The sequence below is a fragment of the Dreissena polymorpha genome, chromosome 13 (genome assembly GCF_020536995.1).
Source record: "Dreissena polymorpha isolate Duluth1 chromosome 13, UMN_Dpol_1.0, whole genome shotgun sequence".
Classification (NCBI taxonomy): Eukaryota; Metazoa; Mollusca; class Bivalvia; order Myida; family Dreissenidae; genus Dreissena; species Dreissena polymorpha.
The window spans coordinates 11,093,615-11,121,104 of NC_068367.1; the positions used below are offsets into that span (position 1 = coordinate 11,093,615).

Sequence of the window (27,490 nt, forward strand, 5' to 3'; positions counted from 1 at the left end):
AATACTGTGTATGTGTTTACAATTCACCTTTAGAAAAATTCAATATATTGTTCCTGACATAAATTTCTTATTCTATATGACTGGTTAAGATGCGCAAAATAGAGGCAATAAACAGTTTATGGTCCGGTTATTATTTATATATATACCGCGCGTTCAAAGTATAGACTTATGATGTTAATGCATGGGTTGCACGAAACTAGACTGCACGATGCGGTAATGATGTTAATGCATGGGTTGCACGAAACTAGACTGCACGGTGCGGTAGCTCTTTTATTGACGATTGTTCATAAATGAAACACTATTTGTTATAAATAAGTATTATACATTTCTAAAAATTCTTCATTGTTATAGAGAATGCTCATAAGTTGAATATAATCTCTATTTGAAATACATTATAGAGTTATACTTTCTTTCAAACATGTGACTTTAAAATCATTGATGATACGCTGGTATATCCAAATTATGAGGATCTGCGTTACACAATATGAAATGAACAACCCCGCTTCGGACCCAAAGTGGCCGGACATCCAACCCACAACGGCGTATTCTACACGGCCTTCGGATTCCGTCCATAGACACGACACTTTGGGCTGCATTTGAAGTCACAATTTTGTCTTATGGCCCTACGTAGAATTTTCTTTTCTATGTGAGTAATTTGAAGCGCATAACTTGTCATATTTAGCCAAAATTAGCATCTTCCAAGTCAAGTTTGGATTTCAAATAATATAAAACATAACAGTTGGTTGCAACCCTTTAACAAACGTTGTACTTCACACTACAACCACACAAGTGCGTTATAATAGGGGGATCAAGTTTCATATCGTTTTCTAACAATCAGCCCTCTGTTTTCCCTTCCGCTTTGAGTCAGTAAATGTCGTTGGGAATGACATAGCAATGATGACTAACCGAAACGGATAAACAATGTAAAACTTTGTTAACAGGACGTTTTATTGACATTCAAAATCGCTTAATTTAATGTGTAACTATGGTTGCCAATACAAATCTACATGTGCAGAAAGCGGATTTTATTTCCTCTAGGACGTATTAACGTTAAGATTGAAACCAAATACTAATAGTTGTTTTATGATCCAAAATCATTGAATATGTTAAAAAGCGCTTAAAAAAACTTTGGTTATTTCGTTATGTACCACGTCAAAAATGGTTAGAAAAATTTGAAAGGTCATGCATTCGATAAATTTATTTATTTATGCATTTATTCATGCATTTATTTATGCATTTATTAATGATTTTTTTTATGAATGCAATGTTTATGTATTTGTTTTTTTTATCCATTTATGAATGTATTTATTGATTCATATATTCTTCTCACAAATGGTAATTTCGTCCTAATTTTCGCGGATCGACCACGACCACCTTCTTCATGGGTCATAAGAAGTAAAATTACCATGACGAAGATCCGCTTCATATTTTGAAGCTTTGTTGATATCCGCTTCTTATTTTGTGTAACTATTTGATCCGACTGCTATTTCTCGTATATTTTATTGTTCGCTTACTATTTCATGTATGATTATTAAATCGCTTCGAGTTTCGTATAAATATTATAATCCGCTTCCTTTTTCTTGTATATGTGATCCGCTTGTTATTTCGTGAATCTAGTGTAGTCCGCTTATTATTTTGTATATCTTTCTTGATTCTGCTCCACTTTTCCGCCTTAACGTGACGTTACTACAACAATGAAAATCAAATGACGTCGTCTTCATTCATAAACAGTGCGCGGACAATCAAAGTGACGTCACTTTAAACAACCGTTGGTATATCTGGGTAATAACCCACGGTAAGCTCCCTTCTCATTTGAATGTGCATGCGTGAGCGACTGTGGTAAAACCTTACTTTTACGTTAACATGGTTAAGGAATATAAGATCCTTCTAATAGTGATTCTTCCCTTAACAAACACAGCTTTGAAGGTCAGTTCTGTCATGTGTTTGTACTTGTCGCAAAGAATTAAGCATATGCATTTTTTTTAAATATGATTTATTTTTATATTTATTTCACATAACAGAACAAATACACACACAATGAGATTCATCTTCGAGTTATTACATTAACCCATTTATGCATAGCGTCTAGAAAAAAGGCATTGGCAAACAGAGTAAACCCAGAGGAGACACCGCATGATGCGGCGTCTCATCTCGGTCGTTGTTTGCTTAAAGGATTTTCTGTAAGAAATATTCTAAATATAGAAAAAATATACTAGACATCTCTAATTTTGGAAATAAATTGATCCAATTTAGAAGGATGGGAGAGTCCACTAGGCATAAATGGGTTAACATAGACAATATCACCGACCAACAGTCGTCACCAGAGTGACAATACAACGCAATGTGTTATGTTTTTCTGGCAAGCATAAAGCAAAATTGCACCAAATATATATATACTTGTATATAATTTTACATTTGAGATTATATAATTTTACATTTGAGCTTAATTATTGTGTATATTAAGTCATTTTTTACGTCATTTCACATCATGTTACCTGTAATCCGATAATAAAGCCCCGAAGGACACACCCAACTATAAATCTGGGTTTGTATTCAGCAACCTATTCTGAGTCTAAGGTATACAGACTGGACAGACATCCAAGAAAACAAAATACAAAGCATGCAGGCTACCAATGATGCTCACGTCAAAAACCATTGTTTTTATGAAACGAATAATGTTATTTATTTATTTAATGTTAGAGCTTTACTTTTTTCTGAAATCGTTTACAAAATATGGCACTTAATAAAAAAATAAATAATAAAGGAAGTACACGGATTCAAAAAATACCTGAAATGAATACTATTTAAATCCGTTTTATCGAAATGTTAACGCTACTAAACCAAGTATTAGAGACCGCCATATACATTGCATATGTAATTTTGGAGAACATTGATACCATTACAAATGTGTAGAGGAGTTGAGCTCCTGTAGAACTCATCATGTGAGAAGCACAAGACAAGATATCAAAGACAGCTCTCTTTACATGCCATAGTAACACATAGAACTATGAAACAAAGACCTTAAACAAAGTCATGGCACGAACTACATGGCAAGATAGACTTCACTTTGGGATTCATAACGTATAAAGGTCCGTGGATATGTGTCGCGTTCTGAGAAAACTGTTCATAATGCATGTGCGTAAAGTGTCGTCCCAGATTAGCCTGTGCAGTCCGCACAGGCTAATCAGGGACGACACTTTCCGCTTTTAGGATATTTTTCGTTTAAAGGAAGTCTCTTCTACAAGAAAATCCAGTTAAGGCGGAAAGTGTCGTTCCTGATTAGCCTGTGCAGACTTCACAGGCTAATCTGGGATTACACTTTACGCACATACATTCAGCCCCGTTTTCTCAGAACGCGACTCATATGTTTCCATTTCAAGCGTCCATCGCAAAAAAAACGAAAGCCACGCACGAGTAAAAGCCGTCGTTGAAATAATTTGTTACTTCCCTTGAATGAAACCATGAGTTACATCCCATTGTTGTTAACATCAATATTGTTATGAGTTAAACTCATAAGATGTGAAACTCATAAGATTCACATCTAAAAGAGACGTGTGTTCAATGTTTGCAACAAACAAAGTGATGTGACGTTATTTTGTTATTTTTGAAGCGATATTAGGTCACCGGTCCTCATGACGTCTTCTTCTATCTACTGTTTTGATCTTCGAGCCTTGATGAAGAGTATGATGAAGGCGATCAGGCGGTAACCCACAAGCATGGCGAAAAGCAGCCCCACGTCCCGCCATACCCTGTCCTGCAAATGAGAACAAATAACTAATGTAACTGTAATATTGCGTGGCCTTTAAAATAATTTCGATATGAGGTTTTAATATTGTTACATATCGTCCGGTCGAAAAACAAACGTCTGATATAATGTCGAATCTCGTCAAGGCATTAATTTATTTAACCCATTTATGCCTAGCGTCTAGAAAAAAGGACTTGGCAAACAGCGTAGACCCAGATAAGACGCCGCATGATGTGGCGTCTCATCTGGGTCTACGCTGCTTGCTTTAAGAAATCTCTGTAAGAAATGTTCTAAATATAAAAATAAATATACTTAACATCCCTAATTTTGGAAATAAATTGATCTAATTTAGAAGGATGGGAGAGTCCACAAGGCATAAACACAGGTGGTAAGCGTGTGGCTATGATATTAATTAGTGAAAACATCATTTTGAATGATAAATTATCATATTATAACGAGATATCAACTTTTCTGAAAAAATAATTTCACTATCAAATATATATAACAAGGTATCCAACTCGAAATCACCCGAAAACGGGATGCATCGTTTAAAACAGCCATTACTTCATCAATTTTGCAAGCGATTTTCACGATCTTGGTCTTATTCAACGCAGATTTCCTTTCTGGAAATGTGTATGTCTTGTAATATTTTTACAAATACTAGGTTATCTTTTAAGAAATTAAAGCGATACACAACGCGCGTGACCCAGTTAACATCGATCAGACCGTATTTATGACTGAAATCTTCACGGAGCTAAAATGCATTTTACATGCAAAGTTCATGGACCTCGATACCATAATTAAATAAAACGTATGAATAAACATTCTTACCGTGCTTGCCGTTGCATTATGCATCAAAACTAACTGTCCAGCGCATTTTGAAACCTTTGTTTACGTGCATTTCAAATTACTGACATTTTAAACACACGCGTGATTTCATTGGTCCAATGTGAAGGTGTGTCTTTACAACTGGAGATATCATTCATAAATACGGTTTGATCGATGTTAACTGGGTCAAGCGAATTGTGTATCGCGTTATTTCGAAAAATTTTACCCAGCATGTGTAGAAATATAACAAGATATATACATTTCCATAAAGGAAATTCATTTTTGCGTTGAATAAGACCGTGTTCATGAAAATCGCTGAAAAATTGATGAAGTAATGGCTGTTCAAAACGATGCACCCCGTTTTCGGATGATTTCGTGTTGGATACTTTGTTATAAATATATTTGATAGCGATTTTTTTTTCAGAAAAGTTTATTTTTCGTTATAATATGATAATTTATCATTCAAAATGATGTTTTCACTAATAATATCATAGCCACACGCTAACAACCTGTGGGCATAAACGGGTTAAAATGGTGTGGGGATGAAACGGCAATACGAATGGGTGGACTAAACGTGTCGACACAGGACGTAGTTGCTACTATATGCCGTTGCAGTCATTAAATTTGTTTCATGAATCACCCTATCAATCATACATACGGCATAATTCCATTTAGAATAAGAACGACAACTCGCTTTGAAGCCCGATTTCGTTAAATACCGATACAGTCGTATGTTAATTGGTAGATAAAAAAGCACTTACAAATCAGTGCTTACAAAAAATGTTTCTTTTCAGAACAGTAACCGAAGATTCGCGCAATTACATAAACTTACCTGGTCAAAGTTCAGGTACTTTAACACGCTCTCGCCACTCTTGTACAGGCAGGCCGTGTTACAAGTAGAACTATTTCCTGTCGCGGAGGCACACTCTGAAGATTGATACGTAGCTTAACAAATAAATATGTTAACATCGCGACATATATATAGGATCTGGCACGAGTTGTCATATCATGCCATATTTTATTAAACGAGTTCAAGAATTTTGTTAGTAAGCGGGCCTTTGGCGAGCTTACTAGCGAATTTCCTTGACGAGTTTAATAAAATATGGTATGATATGACAACGAGTGTCAGATCTTTTTTTTTATCACATGCTTTTAAATGAGCAAATTAAATAAATATTTACGCAAACGTAATGATAAATCCCGAATCTTGTTTACATTTCGTGACGTCATTTGACGTTGCAACTCATTTCAGCGAAATAACAAAATGCGATTGGTCAATAAACGAAAACTTAGCCAATGAAAACGCTTAAAAATGTTGTATTACACAAGTGAAATATAAAAAAAATATGTAATGTTTATATTACAGGGTATGGCATGTGAAAAAAAAAACAAATCTAAATTAATAGAACAAACATTGTATATTATAATTTTAATGATAATGATAAAAGGTCGTTTCCTTAACAAAGCATAATTGAATGATCGATTAATTAATCACACACCATATACATTTCTGCAAGTGTTCGAAAGAAATTAAACACAGTATTTACAAAGATCATTCATGGACATGATGTCTACCAGTGCAAGTTGTACTCACCTATGACATCAATGTTCTGCCATTGGTTGACAGCAACGATCTCATTGGCATATTTGAACCAGGATAAATATTCGAGCCAGATGAAATACTTGGGTATTGAACTGAAAATGTGAGGTTAAATATTGATCCCTTAACATGTTTTTTAACTCAGGCGTTACTTAACACATCTATGCCTAGCGTCTAGAAAAAGGGCCTTGGCAAACATGATGCGGCGTCTCATCAGGGTCTGCGCTGTTTGCTCAAAGGAATTTCTGTAAGAAACATTTAAAATATAGAAATAAATTTACTTGACATCCCTAATTTTGGAAATAAATTTATCCAATTTAGAAGGATGGGAGAGTCCACTAGGCATAAATGGGTTAAACTAGACCCAGAGCAGGGTGACAATATAATGAATACTGAATCTCATACATGAACATATTTTCTACATACCCTGGACCAGTTATCAATTACTTACTCAGAGTTGAGGAAAAATCCACCGAACATCAGAAGCGGGAAACCAATTACTTACTCAGCGTTGAGGGAAAATCCACCGACATCAGAAGCGGGAAACCAATTACATACTCAGCGTTGAGGAAAAATCCACCAAACATCAGAAGCGGGAAACCAATTACTTACTCAGCGTGGATGAAAAATCCACCAAACATCAGAAGCGGGAAACCAATTACTTGCTCAGTGTCGAGGAAAAATCCACCGAACATCAGAAGCGGGAAACCAATTACTTACTCAGCGTTGAGGAAAAATCCACCGAACATCAGAAGCGGGAAACCAATTACTTACTCAGCGTTGAGGAAAAATCCACCAAACATCAGAAGCGGGATCAGCATCGGCGGGGCGATAGCCAGGGCTATGTCCACAGAGCTGACTGCAGAAGACACGACGTAGCCTGCAATGGAAATGACGACATATGCGAGCGTTTAACCCATGTATGCCTAGTGGAATCTCCCATCCTTCTAAATTGGATCAATTTATTGCCAAAATTAGGGATGTCTAGTATATTTATTTCTATATTTAGAATATTTCTTACAGAATTTCCTTTAAGCAAACAGCGCAGACCCTGATGAGACGCCGCATCATGCAGCGTCTCATCTGGGTCTATGCTGTTTGCCAAGGCCTTTTTTCTAGACGCTAGGCATACATGGGTTAATATACAAAATGATGCCATTCATTTTGGTGAATAATGCTCGTGACGCGTTTCATTGGTTGTAACAAAAATGTCATATTTAGGTTTATTATAGTATGTATCAACATGTATTTCTTGTTTTTGCATTTGTAAGGAATAAAAAAATCATTTTCACAAGGAAAGAAAGAGAAAATTGTAATAAAATGTTACAAACGTTTCCCTTTATTATGACTACTACCTACCGAATGAGACTGAAATGTTGGCCACCAGGAGGAGCACGCCTGTGAACACGCAGAACGCCTCGAATGACCCGTACAGGCCTGAAAACAGCGAGAAGGAGCAGATAGAAATATGAGCCGCGATCTGAGAAAATTGGACTTAATGCTTGTGCGTAAAGTGTCGTCCCAGATTAGCATGTGCAGTCCGCACAGGCTAATCAGGGACGACACTTTCCGCTTGTATGATATTTGTCGTTTAAATGAAGTCTCTTCTTAGCAAAAATCCAATTTAGGCGGAAAGTGTCGTCCCTGATTAGCCTGTGCGGACTGCGCATGCGAATCTGGGACGACACTTTACGCACAAGCATTAAGCCCTAGTTTTCTCAGAACACGACTCATATGATCCAAGTCATGTAAAACGTAGTAAGAAGACTACAGGCGTACAGTTGGTAAATAGCACACTGTTCGACAAGAATCCTTAATTCCGGTCTATTGTTATACAGGCACATACCGGTCCGGTAGTATACAAGTGGATAAGGGTTGTACCTAACTTTATAGCATGCAGATATATCTTTCAACATGCAATCCAGTTCATTTTAGATTTACAAATAAATTATTATTACTCCGGATTTATATAGCGCCCTTTTCATGCAAGAGTGCACTTTCAAAGGCGCTTAAATAAAAATACAGATGTTGTACTAAATAAATAAACATGCCAGTCAGCTAAATTGGTAAATTTCTGAAAGTCAACCCGAATACAAAGGTAGCGCTGCTTACCAACCATCCAGTAAGTGATGCCAGAGAAGATGATCGGAATTATTATGAACGCCGGCAGCTGAAACATGTTTTATTGGTTTATTCAATATATGAAATAGACAAACAGTCCATGTTTATACATGATAACATCATAGTAACATATCTGAAGGCATGACACGTGATCAGTTTTGTATTGCATAAGTTGTTAAGGTAGCGCACCCCGAATGATTTCCCGCGATTTCTTCGAAGGTTGAAGAGCCTAATATAAGGTGCCGTAGCCTAGTGGTTAAGACGATAGACTAGAAATCAGTTGGGATATTCCTGCGCAGGTTCGAATCCTGCCGACGACGAATACTTTTTTTTGCGACGCGTTTTATTTCTTTTCTAACGTTATTTGATTTAATATGGCATATAAGTTATGTTTATTGTTAAGTATGTTGCAATTTTTATGCACATTCTTCAATTTTAAAAATTAAAACAACGTTATGGCTAAATTGGGTGATTTACTGCTGAAAATACAAACCGTGCATGCTGCATTTTTATTTTTATTTAAAAAAGTAAACGGTAAATCTGTCTATTTCTTTGTGTTTTTGCTGTATATAGTGTATCTATTAAAACTAAGTTAAAAATATTACTTAAATGATACTATTTTGAATTTTATGAGACTTTGTTTTTAACCAACCCAATTTCTACTTGCCTGAAACTACTTACATTTCATGGCGCTCTTCCATAGATAACAAGTTATAAAAAATAAATGTCTGTAAAAGAAAACTTTTTTCATGTTGTTTAAACTGTAAACACCTTTACTGCATCTGTACACACCAACTGCATGCCTATATTTGGAAATCTGCATGAATTATGGAACTTTCATATACCACAGGGGTATACACTGGACAAAAGACGTGTTTGAGGGTGGTTTTGAAAAAATCCGTATATTTTTTTAAAAAGCATGGAAAGACTACCTAAAAATTTTCATGTTGTGCAGTGAAATGATGCTGATTAAGAAAATAATAGATTAGATAATATTTGGATAGGTGCCCATTACGGGTGCGCTACCTTAAATAAGGTATCAATACAGGAAATGGTCTAGTACAATACAATTTGTTTACAACATTTATAATCTATTTAACGAGTAATGCTATAAACATGAACAATACTGAAACTAACTATAAAACACTAAAATTCATGTTATTAATATACACAATATTTTTTGCACAAAAATAGCGAACAAATTTCCATTCTTAAAACCTTACCTCTGCGAGAACCTTGCATATAAAGTATATATCCACTCTGTACAGACCGATTCCGTACTCGCGCATGAAGATCGGAGTCTCCAGAGGAAAGGACTGAAATCACGAACAAATGAGTCGTGTTCTGAGAAAACTGGGTATATACATTTGCGTGACGTGTCTTCCCAGATTAGCCTGTGCAGTCCGCACAGGCTAATCAGAGACGACACTTTCCGCTTTTATGACATTTTTAGTTTCAAGGAAGTACCTCCTTACCGGAAATCAAGTTCAGGCGGAAAGTGTCGTCCCTGATAAGCCTGTGCGGCCTGCACAGGCTAATCTGGGACGACACTTTACGCACATGCATTAAGCCCAGTTTTCTCAGAACAAGGGGCAAATATGTGTTGAACAGCGACATTTTTGCTAAGCGGCATTTGCAGGACACAAACATCAAACATAAAAACACGTGTTTTGCATAAAATACTGTCACTACTATGTGTATAGATTTTCAATAAATAGTTAAATTTATTTTTAAAATTAATACTCTGTTCACATTTTTTTCTTACTGATTCTTATTGGTTGAAAACAATGTGTTCTACATTACATGTACTCTGATATAAATATTTGCCAATATGATTTCTACGTTAAAAGAGAGAGTAAATCAAAACGAGCATATACCCAACATTTTGCATTTTAACAAAATCATTGATCATGTAGGTTAATGCTTCAGAGCTGATGGAGCTTAAGAGCGGCATTTGCGCGATATCCACAAAAGTCGCATGTCATACACAAACACTTAAACAGTTTCTGACGTTGGTAAGTACGTACATTCAGCACGCCCATGACGTTTGTGAACGTCACATTGATAAGCACGATGAACATAACGCCATTGGCGTTCATCACTCCCTGTTGGTCGTTGTCGAGTTGGAGATAGATAAGCCCGAGAACCAGTCCCAAAATCTGCAGGAGTGGAATAAACATTGTCGTATAATCAGGAAAAGGGCAAGACCGTTTAGAAAGATAAGTTATCATTGAACTCGTAGCAAAAAGCAAAAAATAATGTATAATCACCTGGTATTGCGTCTTTCGGAAAGTACGATAAAAAAGACAGAGAGACAATTGCAAAAAACAACATATTTTTCTCCGCCTATTTGGATGTCTAAGGCATGAATATTTGAATGTTTTTTGAACACATTTCCACTTGGGCAATTTATATAATATAAAAGATGTATATGTGAATTTGGTTTTTCATAGTTTGATAAACATCAATTGTATTATACGGAAACAAATAATAATAGTTTTTTAGACTGTTCACGAAAAATACTGCTCTAAAAGAAATGAGAGAGGGGGATTTTTTTATAATTTATAGAGTAAGAAACATTATGTACATGTATACTCACAATGATCTGTAGGAACTTGACTCTGAGGATATTGGGATCTCTGTACGTGGTCTTCCAGGAGCGCGCAAACACAGCCCTGAACTGCTGGAAAAATGAGGCTTCGTAGCGAGACGTTCCGCTGAACGCTTCCTCGATCTGTCAAATACAGACACAATGCCATCATCATCATCAGCAGCAGCATCACCATCTTCATGATCACCATCATCATCATTATCATTATCATCATTATAATCATCATCATTGTCAGAAGCGAAATAACAACAGACGCAAAACTATCCTTGCCATCATCATAATTATCATCATCACAATCATCATCATTACAAAACATCAGCATTATTATCATCGGCGGCGGCGTTTTCATAATCAGCATGGTAGTCGTTAACGATTTGTATTGCTACGTGCCGTTTTGCGACACGCTTTCAAACGTAGGTCAATGTAGCGATCGCACAGAAACAACGATAACATTTGAGCCACGATGAAGACTAGCTGACAGAACGCCAAATGAAACTACGTACTAAACTGATCCACGATGAAGACTAGCTGGCAGAACGTCAAATGAAACTTCGTACTAAACTGAACCACGATAAAGACTAGATGGCAGAACGCAAAATGACCCTTCGTACAAAACTGAACCATAATGAAGACTAGCTGGCAGAACACCAAATGAAACTTCGTACTAAACTGAACCACGATGAAGACTTGCTGGCAGATCGCCAAATTAAACTACGTACTTAACTGAACCACGATGAAGACTAGCTGGCAGAACGCCATATTAAACCACGTACTAAACTGAACCGCGATCAAGACTAGCTGGCAGAACGCCAAATTTAACTACGTACTAAACTGAACCGCGAACAAGACTAGCTGGCAGAACGCCAAATTAAACTTCGTACTAAACTGAGCAACGATGAAGACTAGCTGGCAGAACGCCAAATTAAACCACGTACTAAACTGAACCGCGATCAAGACTAGCTGGCAGAACGCCAAATTTAACTACGTACTAAACTGAACCGCGATCAAGACTAGCTGGCAGAACGCCAAATTAAACTTCGTACTAAACTGAGCAACGATGAAGACTAGCTGGCAGAACACCAAATTAAACTACGTACTAAACTGAACCGCGATCAAGACTAGCTGGCAGAACGCCAAATGAAACTACGCTCTAAACTGAACCGCGATCAAGAGTAGCTGGCAGAACGCCAAATTAAACTACGTACTAAACTGAACCGGGATCAAAAATAGCTTGCAGAACGCCAAATTAAACTACGTACTAAACTGAACCGCGATCAAGACTAGCTGGCAGAAAGCCAAAATAAACTTCGTACTAAACTGAACCGCGATCAAAACTAGCTGGCAGAACGCCAAATATTACTACGTATTAAACTGAACCGCGATCAAGACTAGCTGGCAGAACACCAAATTAAATCACGTACTAAACTGAACCGCGATGAAGACTACCTGGCAGAACGCCAAATTAAACTACGTACTTAACTGAGCCACGATGAAGACTAGCTGGCAGAATGCCAAATAAAACTACGTACTTAACTGAGCCACGATGAAGACTAGCTGGCAGAACGCCAAATTAAACTACGTACTAAACTGAGCCACAATGAAGACTAGCTGGCAGAACGCCAAATATTACTACGTATTAAACTGAGCCGCGATCAAGACTAGCTGGCAGAACACCAAATTAAACAACGTACTTAACTGAACCGCGATGAAGACTACCTGGCAGAACGCCAAATTAAACTACGTACTTAACTGAGCCACGATGAAGACTAGCTGGCAGAATGCCAAATAAAACTACGTACTTAACTGAGCCACGATGAAGACTAGCTGGCAGAACGCCAAATTAAACTACGTACTAAACTGAGCCACGATGAAGACTAGCTGGCAGAACGCCAAATTAAACTACGTACTAAACTGAACCACGATGAAGACTAGATGGCAGAACGCCAAATTTAACAACGTACTTAACTGAACCACGATGAAGACTAGCTAGCAGAACGCCAAATTAAACTATGTACTTAACTGAGCCACGATGAAGACTAGCTGGCAGAATGCTTAATTAAACTACGTACTAAACTGAGCCACGATGAAGACTAGCTGGCAGAACGCAAAATTAAACTACGTACGAAACTGAACCGCGATGGAAACTAATTGGCAGAATGCCAAATTAAACTACGTACTAAACTGAACCGCGATGAAGACTAGCTGGCAGAACGCCAAATTAAACTACGTTCTTAACTGAGTCACGATGAAGACTAGCTGGCAGAATGCCAAATTAAACTACGTACTAAACTGAGCCACGATGAAGACAAGCTGGCAGAACGCCAAATTAAACTACGTACTTAACTGAGCCACGATGAAGACTAGCTGGCAGAACGCCAAATTAAACTACGTACTAAACTGAACCGCGATCAAGACTAGCTGGCAGAACGCCAAAATAAACTACGTACTAAACTGAACCGCGATGAAGACTAGCTGACAGAACGCCAAATTAAACTACATACTTAACTGAGCCACGATAAAGACTAGCTGGCAGAATGCCAAATTAAACTATGTACTAAACTAAGCCACGATGAAGACTAGCTGGCAGAACGCCAAATTAAACTTCGTACTAAACTGAACCGCTATGAAGACTAGCTGGCAGAACGCCAAATTAAACAACGTACTAACTGAACCACGATGAAGACTAGCTGGCAGAACGCCACATTAAACTATGCACTAAACGGAACCACTATGAAGGCTAGCTTGCAGAACACAAAATTAAACTATGTACTAAACTGAGCCGCGATCAAGACTAGCTGGCAGAACGCCAAATTAAACTACGTACTATACTGAAACGCGATGAAGACTAGCTGGCAGAACGCCAAATTAAACTACGTACTTAACTGAGCCACGATGAAGACTAGCTGGCAGAATGCCAAATTAAACTACGCACTAAACTGAGCCACGATGAAGACTAGCTGGCAGAATGCCAAATTAAACTACGTACTAAACTGAACCGCGATGAAGACTAGCTGGCAGAGAGCCAAATCAAAATACGTACTAAACTTAACCACGATGAAGACTAGCTGGCAGAACGCCAAATTAAACTATGAACTAAACTGAGCCACGATGAAGACTAGCTGGCAGAATGCCAAATTAAACTATGTACTAAACTGAACCACGATGAAGACTAGCTGGCAGGACGCTAAATTAAATTACGTACTCAACTGAACACCGATGAAGGCTAGCTGGCAGAACGCCAATTTAAACTATGTACTTAAATGAACTGCGATGAAGGCTAGCTGGCAGAAACCAAATTAAACTATGTACTAAACTTAAAAACGATGAAGGCTAGCTGGCAGAACGCAAAATTAAACAATTCACTAAATAAGGAATTGTAACGTGGCGCTACGACGGGGCTATAAGCATGAATACTTACAATGATTCCTTCTTCTTTCGGATTTTCTGCCAGAGACTTGATGCTTTGAAGGATCTCCTTGCAAATCTGAGACTCGTCGAATTTATCGCAGATTTGCTTTCAATAAAGAAGGATCAAGTGATTAATGTGTCCAGGTACGAACTTCTAATAGATGTTATGAAAAATATATCCATAACAAAATAATGTTCATAAACCATTAAATAAGTTATTTCAGAATACTAGTTTTTTAATTGTGAAGATGGTGCGTTTAAGCTCATTTAAAACCAGTTGTAATTCTTAACGTGTTTTCATAAGGACATTTCGATAAATGAAAATGCGGTGACTTGAAAACTTTGGACAATATCACCACTACTAATATTCCTTGGCGATTAATTGCGTATTCCGGTTTTGCTCTATTCAATTAATTTATTGTTTTCCTGCTTACAATTTAATTTCCCTCTTATATGGTTATGTTCATTTATTAAAATGTCCTGCGTGATCCATTATTTGACCGATATTGTAACAAACTCACCGTCTTTGACGATTGTGTTAATTAGATCTTGAATCAAAGTAGACAATTAGCTGATATTTCAACAAATACGTTACCTCGATTTGCGCTTTACACTCGGTCTCCTTGCCGGGCCGCACAGCCATGGTGTGGATGTAGAAGTCGGCGGGGTTAAAGTTCATGGGGCACGGGAACCCGATCCTGAATGGCGATATGCAATGGCTTTTTAACTAATGGTCTTAGCCTTTTATCAGATTAACAAATACACTATATACAATCACTGTCGATTTTCAAAAAGCACATTCAATATTTGCTTTACCTGCTTTACCTGCTTAACCTGCATGAAAGCTTGATTAAACGGTTGCTCAAAGACGATTATCTCAAGGTCAATGCCATTATATGTAAAGGCCAACCTAAGGTCCCCACCAATATTCATTTCTTCAACTTTCCTGTATATAATTTCAGTACAATTATATTCATACATGTAAGTGGTATATATGTATTCCATGCCATGTAATGTTTAAGCAAATGCTATTTTCAATTCAAACAGCTGTATGAATAATACACAAAGGTTTGATAACGAGCGTGATACTGCAAGAATTTTGTAATGTGACGATGTGTGTATTTTTTAATAGGAGTATTAAATGTGTAAATAAAACCAGTTACTTATAAGAAAGGGGTAACATAAAGACTTTATGCGCAAGCACAAAACTTATATTAAATGCGAAACTTTGCGAAAATATAACGAAAGAAATCAAGGAACTTTTGGATTTTTGTTAAAATAAAAAATATCATTAAAGATAAAAATACATTTAAAATGAAGATATTTTTCGAAAACTTTAACAGTAAAATGTCGCACAATTGTGGAAAAGAACCTTATGATTTTTATTCTAAAAAATTCTAGAAAATTCTGAATTACCCGAATGCTGCAAACTTATAAATGTCGATGGAGTAAGTTATGCAAAACTAAACAACATTTAAACGAAATACAAAATCGCAAAACGATTGCATTTTGAACGAATATTTTCTTGAATGAAGAGAGATCTAAACAAGTTTTCGATATGTTTCATTGTAGGGTCAATTTGCTCGACAAATGAACAGCAGTGATTTTAATCATTTTTTTTATTCAATATACAACAAACAATGTACACATGTTTATCGCACGCCATACCCTGTTTCTCATGTAATATAACCATTACATATTTTTTTATTACACATGTGTAATACAACATTTTTAAGCGTTTTCATCGGCATAGTTTTCGTTTATTGACCAATCGCATTTTGTTATTGTGCTGCAATGACGTTGCAACGTCAAATGACGTCACGAAATGTTAACAACATTCGGGATTTATCATAATGTTTGCGTAAGTATTTATTTAAATAGCTCACTTAAAAGTATGTGATACAAAAGATCTGACACTCGTCGTCATATCATACCATATTTTATTAAACTCGTCCAGGAAATTCGTTAGTAAGCTCGCCAAAGACTCGCTCACTAACAAAATTCCTGAACTGATATGACAACTCGTGCATGATCCTATGTATATGATCATAAAACAAAGTGATACTATATAGCAGCAATAATGTGCAGACATGTTATACAAGATATGCTAATATATATACTTTTTTGACCTTGTGGTTTCCTTTAGATTAAAAAAGGGTTAATAATAATTTTTTTCTTTGATTGTTTGTGATAGGTGTTTTTGAAAAAAAGAACAAGAGATGTGTTTTTCAGAAGCACAATGCCCCCTACTGCGCAGCGTTGATACATGTTTTTTTACCTTTGACCTTGAAGGATGACCTTGACCTATTACCACTCAAAATGTGCAGCTCCATCAGATACACATGCATGCAAAATATCAAGTTGCTATGTGAAGGGACATAGAAATTATGAGCATTTTTCGAAACCTAAATGCGAAACCTAAATGCAAAGTAGACGGAAAGACAGACAGACGGACAGACGAACGGACGGACGTTGCATAAAGTGGGTAGAAAGCTGGACTTGTTTATGAAAGTGTTATGTGTTTCCATTTTTGTTCAAATATATGAAGTGTATAATTGTAAAGGGCTATTTCTTTTTCAATTTGAATCTTCAGTTTTAAATAATCAATAATACAGTTCATTGCAGGTATCTGTTTTCTATATTTCATGCTGAATATAACATATCTCATTAATATAATTATGTAATTCACAGCGTTATTAACCTCTTGTATGTTGAAGGTATTTACCCCTAAACTGATATCTAAGAGAGATAGTTTAACATTTGATTGTTGTTTCTCTAGAGATTGAATCTGTTTACACTCCCAGAAAAGGTGTTCTATTGTTTCAATATGTTCACTACACATATCACATAGATTTGTATTGGATAGGTTGCACTTAAAAAGATATTTATTTTTAGCTATGGTCCTGGGAATGTATTTATATTGACAATTTCTCAGTGTGCTATCAGTAGTTGATTTATGTGGCATGACGAATATTTGTTTCCAATTAAATTCGTTTTCTCCTAGAAGGTTTTGCCATTTAGTTTGAGCTTTAGAGATTTCGGTATTTTGTTCGTTTTGTTTTGTTTTGCAATAATCTTCTCTACGAATGTTTTTTTGAGTACATGATGTGTAATTTGTATTGGTAACAACTTTAATATGTATGGGTATACTTTTGATCAATGTGTAGTACATCAGGAAATTACTTGTTGGCATTCCGAGTATGTAGCATAAGTTATCAAAAGAATAGAAGTCGTTCATTCGGTAGTCGTACAGTTCATCTACATATTTTATGTTTCGTTCGAACCAATGTTTATAGACAAACGTTTTTTTGATAGTTATGTCTTTATTGTTCCATAAAATGATTGTACTGTTTATTTTGGTTTCTAAATTATGAGTAATTTTACACCATGCCGATAGAACATTCGATAGAATGGTGTTTTTGGTTGAAATTGTATCTAAGATATTATTGTCGATATTACATTCAAAAAGTAAGGAGTCACCATATGTTTTTTTTTCTGGTAGAATAGTGTCCATTTACTCGTATTGGCATTATCTAAATATCTCTTTAAAACAGGGTGCCGACTGTCCGGGTATGCAAAAACACTGGGTGCCGTTTGTCCGGATACCATCTTGTAACCCAACTGCATTTGATTGCATTGAGGAATGCAACTATATCCGTTAGTCTGATACCTCCATATTCTACTGATTGTATTACAGTTATTGAGTTCGCTTAATTTTATCAGGTTTACCGTCCCAAATATGTCTGATTTTAGATCTTCAATAATATCATTTGGTGGTTTACGATGCTGCCATGATTTTAAACAATTTTTAAATTTTTGTAATTTAGGCAATATTTTTTATTAAATTGTTATATTTTCGTTGTTTGTAAAGGTTATTCCTTATGTTGTTGCTTCATCTAGTGTCCAGTTGAATTTCATTTTTTTTTTAAGATGAATATTACTTTGTTTAAATTAAACTACTCGTAACACAGTGCATTTACTTTGTTTAGTTCAAGGCCCGATGCCATTCCAAAAAGGGTTAGCGATTCTATAAGAATATTGAATGAGTCATTACTGTCATTTAAGAAATAAGTTGCATTGTCAGCAAATATGGACTGTTTTATTTCTTTATCAGGTTCTAGCGATATTCCCTTTATTTATCCCTTTGTTTATAATTATACTGTTAATATCGGTATAAAATTGTTTGACCCATTTAATAAGACTGCCACCAAAGTTCGTATTTTCTAAGCAAGAGAACATAAACGAATGGTCTAGTGAATCGAAAGCCTTTTCGAAGTCTGCAAAAAAAGATTTTTTTTAATTTAATAATTGCATAATTCTATGCTTTAAATGTTTCATTAACTACAGAATGCTTTCGTTAGCTACTTTTCACAAGCATTTACCACTGTTTAAAATAATCGCATCGAAAACTTTGGCCGTCAAAGTTACTTGTCAATAGAATAATCTCGACTTAGCTACTTTTCACGAGATTTTACCTCTGTTTAAAAAATCTCAACTACTCACCCCTTGTAGAAGTTCAGAGCCTGTTCCGCTTCTCCCATGAACGCCACTCGTCCCTCCGCCATGACAATCACACTAAAAGAGATCAATCCAGAATTAATTGTAAGTTTAATTTTTCTTATTGTTTAATTAAACAAAAGGAATCATCATTGACTCGTACAAATAAGCCATATGGCATTAATCCCAGTATATGTAAAGTTTCGACACAATTTGTAATTGATCGATACACAAAGATAATGCGATAATTCTTTCGATTCTTACCCGATTCTCACTGACAGTATCACCAATAACATCAATGAAGTAATGCTGCCTTCGGCTGAAGAAATGCTAGGAATAAAGAGTAGCAAGAACAAGTCATGGATGACGGCCGATCTCGTTTACTTATGCGATAGAAAACAAGAGAGCTGATTTGTGATAAGCACACACACCAGCCTGGGCTCTATGCCATAAAACCAGAAAGCGAACAGTAAGGTGAGGAAGAAGATGAAAGAGGCCAAGGTGGAGTATATTGACAATGTATAAACAAAGAGATGACCACAGGTAGCAGTAAGAAGGCCTGCAGCACCCTCAAAACCCTCAGGAAGCTGAAAGGAGTCCTGAACAGTTTTACCGAATACAGCAGCGACCTCTGTAACTACCCGCTTCAACCAGACCCCAGTCTCCTTCAGAAAGATCCCACACTGGAAGACTAAAGTTAGATAATGCAAGGCAACGGATGAGAGGCAACGGATGAAGCAATAAAGGCAATATACCAAAAAAGTGCAACCTCAAGCTTTGCGAGAATTACCGCACCATCAGCTTTATCAGCCATCCCAGGAAATTCAAGCTACTCATCATCAGACTGAAAAGTAAGACTGCTAGCGGAAGAGCAGGCTGGAATCAGAGCTGGATAGAGCACAGTAAAAAAAAATTCTACTGCAGAGAAATCATTAAGAAACACCTGCAACACCAACGAGAGCTCTGCCACAACTTCATCCCCTTAAGAAAACTTTCGACCGAGTCTGACATGATGGCCTGAGAGGATTCAGTATTGACGAAGGGCTGGTACATGTCATCAAAGAACGCTATGGAAACTCCAGCAGAACAGTGCTTCTCAACAAACAGATGGGTTACATCATTGGGCTAACATCAGGGATGCCTTCTCTCTCCTGTCCTGTTAAACATTTTCCTTGAGGAGATAATGCAGGAGACCATCCAATTCAACCGAACTTTCTTCTCCATCGGCAGCAGACTGATCTCCAACTTGAGATTTGCAGATGACATTGACCCCATGGGATGAATCTGCAGTGAGAGAACTACATATAAGGTGCGTATTTGCGTAAATACCCAATGTTAAATTGCCGATAACGCATAGAAAAAATGAACTCTGCGTACCGAAACCCAATTGAAATTGCTGATTACACATATCGTATTTTTCCCTGCGTAACTAGTAAATCTGTCACGGAAATACCGGGTACGAAATACCCGGATTCTTTCCGCTTCGTCCAACCTTCAGTATAACCTTCAGCACAATAATATGTACGGAAGAAACGTCTATGTTACAACGTATTATTGTTGTGAAAATGTCAAAACCGCGAGGACGTAAACTGGGAAATATCGTATCCCAGGCACACAAAAATATTAATTTTAAGTTATTTCACCGCGAGCAACACAAAATCAGAAGCGGAAAATATAGTGAAACTAATTTTTGACGATATTGTGTAGGAGGCAAGCGCTGACAGTGCTTAAATTGTAAGAAAACTAGCGGAAAGAATCGTCGAACTTTTTTTTCTAATCAAGACTGTATATTATGGATACATCCACATAATTACACAACATCTCTGAAACTTATTAATTAAGAGTTGAACTTTAACTAGCTCATTCAGGTAAGCATTTAAGAATTTAAAACAATGAAAATACCCAATTTTAATACAAAAATACCCAATTGTCAAGTAAAGTAGTGGGTACCGACTTTTTTGTACCCAGTTGAAAATGAAAATACCCAATTGAACTCAAAAGTAGTGGGTATTACTCAGAAAAGTTATCTGGAGCTCTGCAGTGAACTCTAAGACCTGACCAGTAGACTATGAAAGAGAGCTTACGGGTTGGGCGTCAACTTGGAGAGGTCGAAGATTGTGCAGACATCAAATGGACGGCAAGAAGTTTTGAAGAAGTGACCAGCTTTAAGTATTTGGTAGAAACCCTGTCCAATGAGATCCCCTGTAGTGACCCAGAACGCAGGATACATGCATTTGAACACGCCTGTCTCTGGAGACTGCGCCGCGTCTCCAGTATACACAGTACAATACCAATGATTCCATCCGAAACATGCCAGAAGCACTTGATGACTCACAAGAAACCCGTATGGCGACCGTCAGACAACGAAAGCTGGCTTGTTCGGACACATCACCAGGCACGCCTCTCTGTGCAAGACTGTGCTCCGGGGCACGCTAGAGAGAGGTCGCCATCGATGCCGTCAGAAGAAATGCTGGATGGACAATGCGAAAGAGTAGATGTCCCTTCTCGTGAATGAGCTACTCCCAGCAGCCCACAACAAACATGACTGGCGGAGGATCTCTGTGTTTTCGTCCCTCTTCCCACCCCCCACCCCCAGAAAAAAACGGATAGACAGGGATGATGATGATAAAAAACAGACATTAACATGAAAACTTCATTTTATTACGAGAGATACGTTTACGGACTTCAACTTATTTGTATGCAATTATTTGGTACTTAAGCAATCAGAATTGTATGCATACATAAGCATTTTTTAAATAAAAGAGTACATGTAGTTTGCGGAATCACATTTTCCGTCATAATACATTTTCAAATCGAAGAGTACAAACGGCCGGATTAATTTATGTCTCAAATACGACTTGCCCTGTGCCTTATGTATGTAAAATGTAAAAAAACACGTACTGATCGAAGAGTGCGAACACATCGGAGCTGGGTTGGTGGATGGTGCATATGACAGTCTTGCCGCGCTTTGCCATCTGCTGAAGCATCTGCACTATGTTCTCTGCCATGAACGAGTCCAGACCGGAAGTGGGCTCGTCACAGAACAACAATGGCGGATTTGTCAGAAACTGAATAATCGTGAACATTGAAGTCTGCATACCGTTTTGATAGATTCTTGAGTCATTGCAATCAGACTTTTATCTAATTTATGCTTAACATTAAAACAGTTTTATTTACACTTTTCGGGTCGTAAAGCTAAAAGAGCGCATATACATTTTCACTGCCACCAATTGTTAGTGTTTACTAACCCCAAATTAAAAAGTAGTTTACACGATTCAAGTTTTTCGGGAATGCCATTTCGTATGACAGTTGGATTCGTCATTAGTTCAAAAAGCGTTAAAAGGTGAACACTGTAGCTAATAAAAGCCGAGACATAGCAAAGCGTAGGTCGCTTTATATTTTCGAGATACACATTTGTATACCAAATACCTCTGAAGCGAAGGAAAGACGCCGCATCTCTCCACCGGAAATTCCCTTGATGCGGCCCGGATTTCCGATGATGTTGTCCTGACACTTGGTGAGCCCCAGCTCCTTGATCACCTCGTTAACGCGCTCGGCACCTCCGCCTCCATACGCAATAGGGCCTGGAGTGAAAAACAAAGTTAGTTTCGGGAAATACTTTAAGTGAACTAACAGGGTGCAACGCCCTTCTTGGTTCCCCCTTCCATCCCTCGGTGAACACAGAACATATGTCAAACTGTTTTGACCTAAAACCAATTTTAGCGTTTGCTTTAGGTGGCAAAAACAGATAATGTGATGCTAGTAAACCAACTATATTTTAGTAAATTTTAAGATAATGTCATTCGCATGGTTCCGTATTCCAAAATTCTAATTCTGATTAATCTTGACAATTCGTGTCGTTAATGGGTCCCTTTATGCATTGATATACGAACATATATGAATGCACATTCAACAAAAACATATGTAAAGCAGAGTATGTAGGTATTGTCAATACTGGCTCATCGAATGCATGTAATATTCGGATATTTCTATTTGATATATTGCATGTAAAGCGATGCGCATTAGCAATATATAAAACTTTACTATAAACATGTAAATACCCGGAACGTCAGGTGTTCTTTGACCGTCATTGTCGCTATAAATAGATCATCCTGCGTGACGTAAGCCGAGATGTTCCGAATTCCTTGACCCACAGCGACGCCATTGACCCGGATGTCGCCTGCTGTCTTCAGAAGCTCGCTGTTTGCTCGTGACGTCAACGTATTTAGCAGTGTCGTTTTACCGGAACCACTGCAAAAGAAACCATAGTTTAGTTACATTTAGACAGTATGATTTGCTACCAATGTCATCTTATAACGGGTTTTCAAATATTGACGCTTAATGTCTAACCAAATTCTTTCAAATTGTGCTAATCGGAAGTCAAAGGCATATTCAATATTTTAGCATAATGTGTCTTAATATGTTGATATCAGTTATTTGTTATTTCGTGGAAAAATATATTAAATGTGTCAAATTAAAAAAAAATCACACAAAAACCAATACAAAAATTCACATCTATATCGTGCAGTAGACATAAAGAATCCAAAAACTTCCTTGGTGGAAATTTGTAAAGTGCGAAAGTCCCGATATAAGTTAAAATTAAGGTAAGATATTAGTAGTCTTCACTGACTTCTATATCTACCAATCGCAAGTAAACGAATCTAGAATATTTTGTTTTAAATGTGTGTTAAGTCCTCATCTATTTATTACAGAAAAAATATTTAGAATGTGTCACAGGCACATATAAAATATTAACACACACAAATTTTATCACATCTTTTCTATGCAGTAAACAAATAACGACCCAAAAAGACACATGGTGGCAAACAAATACATGGTTGAAGATTGTATAAAGTGAAACAGTCCATATATAAGTATATCATTTAGGTGAAATATTGCTTGACCTAAGTGACGTCTATATCTGCCTACCTTGCTCCGATGATAGCAACAAGTGTCCCTGGTCTCACTAGGCCGTACACTGCAATACATGGATACTTTATATAGAATCGCAGGGTGACAAAACATGGATACTTTATGTAGAATCACAGGGTGACAATTCATTGATACTTTATATAAAACAACAAGATGACAATAAATGAATACGTTATATAGAACCGCAGGGGGGGACAATACATTGATATTTGATATAGAATCACAGGGTGACAATACATGGATACTTTATGTAGAATCACAGGGTGACAATACATGGATACTTTATATAGAACAACAGGGTGACAATAAATGAATACGTTATATTGAACCACATGATGACAATACATGAATACTGTATATAGAACCACAGGATGACAATACATGGATACATTATATAGAACCACAGGATGACAATACATGGATACATTTATATAGAACCACAGGATGACAATACATAGATACATTATATAGAACCACAGGATGACAATACATGGATACATTATATAAAACCACAGGATGACAATACATGAATACTGTATATAGAACCACAGGATGACAATACATGGATACATTATATAGAACCACAGGATGACAATACATGGATACTTTATACAGAACCACAGGATGACAATACATGGATACTTTATATAGAATAACAGGGTGACAATACATGGACACTTTATAAATAACAACAGGGTGACAATAAATGAATACGTTATATAGAACCACAGGGTGACAATACATGGATACTTTATATAGAACCACAGGGCGACAAAACATGGATACTTTATATAGAACCACAAGATGACGATACATCGATACTTTATATAGAACAACAGGGTGACAATAAATGAATTCGTTATATAGAACCACAGGGTGGCAATACATGGATACTTTATATAGAACCACAGGGCGACAATACGTGGATACTTTATATAGAACCACATGGTGACAATACATGGATACTTTATATAGAACCACAAGGCGACGATACATGGCTACTTTATATAGAACCAAAGGGCGACAATACATGGATACTTTATATAAAACCACAGGATGACAATACATGGACACTTTATATAGAACCACAGGGCGACAATACATGGATACTTTATATAGAACCACAGGGTTACACAAAATATGTGTATTATTTAGTAATATCGCATTTAGCTGTCGTTAGACCTTAAGGGTAATGACAAAACACCACACTCGGTACTGAGTTTAATTTGATCTACATGCACGTGAAGTCATACACAAACATATTCAATATAAGATGTTGACGACCGTTGCTGATATTGTTATCAGTTCTATACGTCTAAAACACATGTAAGTATGCAGCTATTTTTGTATAGTTAAAAAAAAATCAGTGTTACAGTTTCATAGAAAGTCGTGTTATGCATCTAGGGAAAATAAGTAACACATCAAAGCCAAACGTATGAAACTTGGGAACTGTTCTCATTTCTGAGAAGGCCAGGTCGAATTATTTATTGAAAACGTGGAAGATTTACCATTTCTGAGCACATGCTTGCGTTCTAATGCGGGGTCCGGTCCCCGGCAGCATGCTCGACTTGGCGGGTTGACGTATACGTTGACGTTCTGCCATGATAACGTCACCGTCTCCGAGGAGTCAACCATGCTATGATGGGCCTCATTCCTGCAACATGAGGGCATACAGGTTGAGGCAGAACGTTGATTAGAGACCGCTGTTATCTATTTATATTATCGTACCAATAGCGGATCTTATGGGGTTATTGTTACCTGACACGTGGCTTTCAGACAATATTTAGAATCGTTTATAGAAGAAATATTCTACAATTGCGATTATGCACATAAAAAGCATCCTTGAATTCTTTTCAAACGTCTCATTTCGTAGACTAACCTGATACCCGAACAGCGTTCGTTGAATCTCTTAAATACGTGTCACTCGAGGACTGAGTGAACCAAATATGGGTTTTTGTTTGACTTTTATTTTTTATTTTTTTATTATGAACTATTAGGAAATATCAGTGTTTTTAAAACGGTAATTTACTGTCTCGGGCAGTAAAATATAAAGGTGAACATAATTGATAACTGCGAAATGATGTCAAATGAGGATTGTCGATTTATATTCACTCTTAATGATATTAAATGAATATTTTCACTCGTGGCTGCGAAGTTGTATGATCACTGTGTTGGTGTTGTTTTTTTAATGACGTTGTTCTTTGTAACTTTTTTCATAACTTTAAGGCCATTAACACACTTTTTTTTTAAATCAACAATACCACCTTATTAAGAGCAGAGAGCAAGAATATACTTGCCTCTTGGTAACGCTCACTTGGTCATTGTCGGCTCGGGTACTAATTAAATGTACCCCATATACTCTCAAGTAGACTTAAAGGTACACCGGGAACGGACAATATACTGAAACGTGGACTGCACATGCTAATCTGAGACGACACTTCACGCACATGCATTATGCCCAGTTTTCTCAGAACACGACTCATATTTTAACTTAAACTTTGTTTAAAGTTGGGATTGTGCTGATCAACCGACCATGCATGCCCGGGTGAAAAAAGTCGTGTTTGAGAACATATCATGTAACTATATGTATTACACTTTGCTTTGTTGATCCGTTGACGATAAATGAATTAGAACCGCGTATAAAACGCTTACCTTTCCATGAACTGATGCGGCGATTTAAGGTTAATCTGGGTTACGTGCCGGCTGCCAGAGTTGGTGAGTACAGGTGTCATGTGGTCGTCCCTCTTGCCATCCTCCAACACGAACAAAGTATTCATGTGCGCCTGCCCGTTCTGTTTCGCCATTTCCGCCTCCAACGGACGCACCTGGTTAGCGTGATGAGCCGTGTTTGCTAACAGTTTTCGATGTTACTCGTTCATTTAGCGCAATTTCACCGCGTGTCCCTGTTGTCCTTAGAGAAGATTCGTGTCAGTTGTGTTTATAAAATATACCGTATACTATTACTGAAGTACACCCGCTTCCCGTCTATAAAATTAAGTAGTTTAAATTATACTATGAACATTAAGCTTGTTATTTTCCGATGAAATTACTATGATCCATATGATCTTATGTATGTCCACACTACAAAATACAAAACGCAGCTCTTTTAAAAGTTAAAAAAAAACAGTGTCCGCTAATTACGATTTCAAGTCAACTAAAACAAGTATACATTCAATGTACTGCTATTGGTTTTAAAGACATTCACCAAACGGGTATTCGTTCGTAAATTATATATCCAGAATATGAGTGTACTACGTTCACAAACGGGTGGATTTTATACCAATATAATAGTAGTTCCACGTTATAACCACCTAGATTTATGGGGCATTCTACTCCGATTTCTCGATGATCACCTGAAATAAAACATGCCGCTTGTGTAACTGGAAGTCGATACCCATTTTGTCAAAAATCGGTGCGAACGTGTGGAAAACAAGTCCGCTGTAATCTTTTGGTGCTATTGTACTACTATGCGTGAATATTTTACAGGGCAATGCAGATGTTAAACCGTCCTTAATTGATTTACTCTTTCTATTCTTTAGGTAATCAATCGAGAAAGAATCGAGTGTACAGTGTAATAACTAATAAGGCCGAGGCGTGACACATATATTTGAGCTGTGTTGTGTGAAAATGGTGTTTAACGCATGTGCGTAAAGCATCGTCCCATATTAGCCTCTGCAGTGCGCACAGGCAAACAAGGGACGACACTTTCTGCCTTAACTAGATTTTTTGCTTAGAAGAGACTTTCTTT

General features: G+C 37.0%; 1 pseudogene; it reads right to left on the reverse strand.

Moving 5' to 3' along the window:
- Positions 1 to 1,997: 1,997 nt before the first annotated feature.
- Positions 1,998 to 27,090, reverse strand: LOC127854894 (protein white-like; annotated as a pseudogene).
- Positions 27,091 to 27,490: the final 400 nt, after the last annotated feature.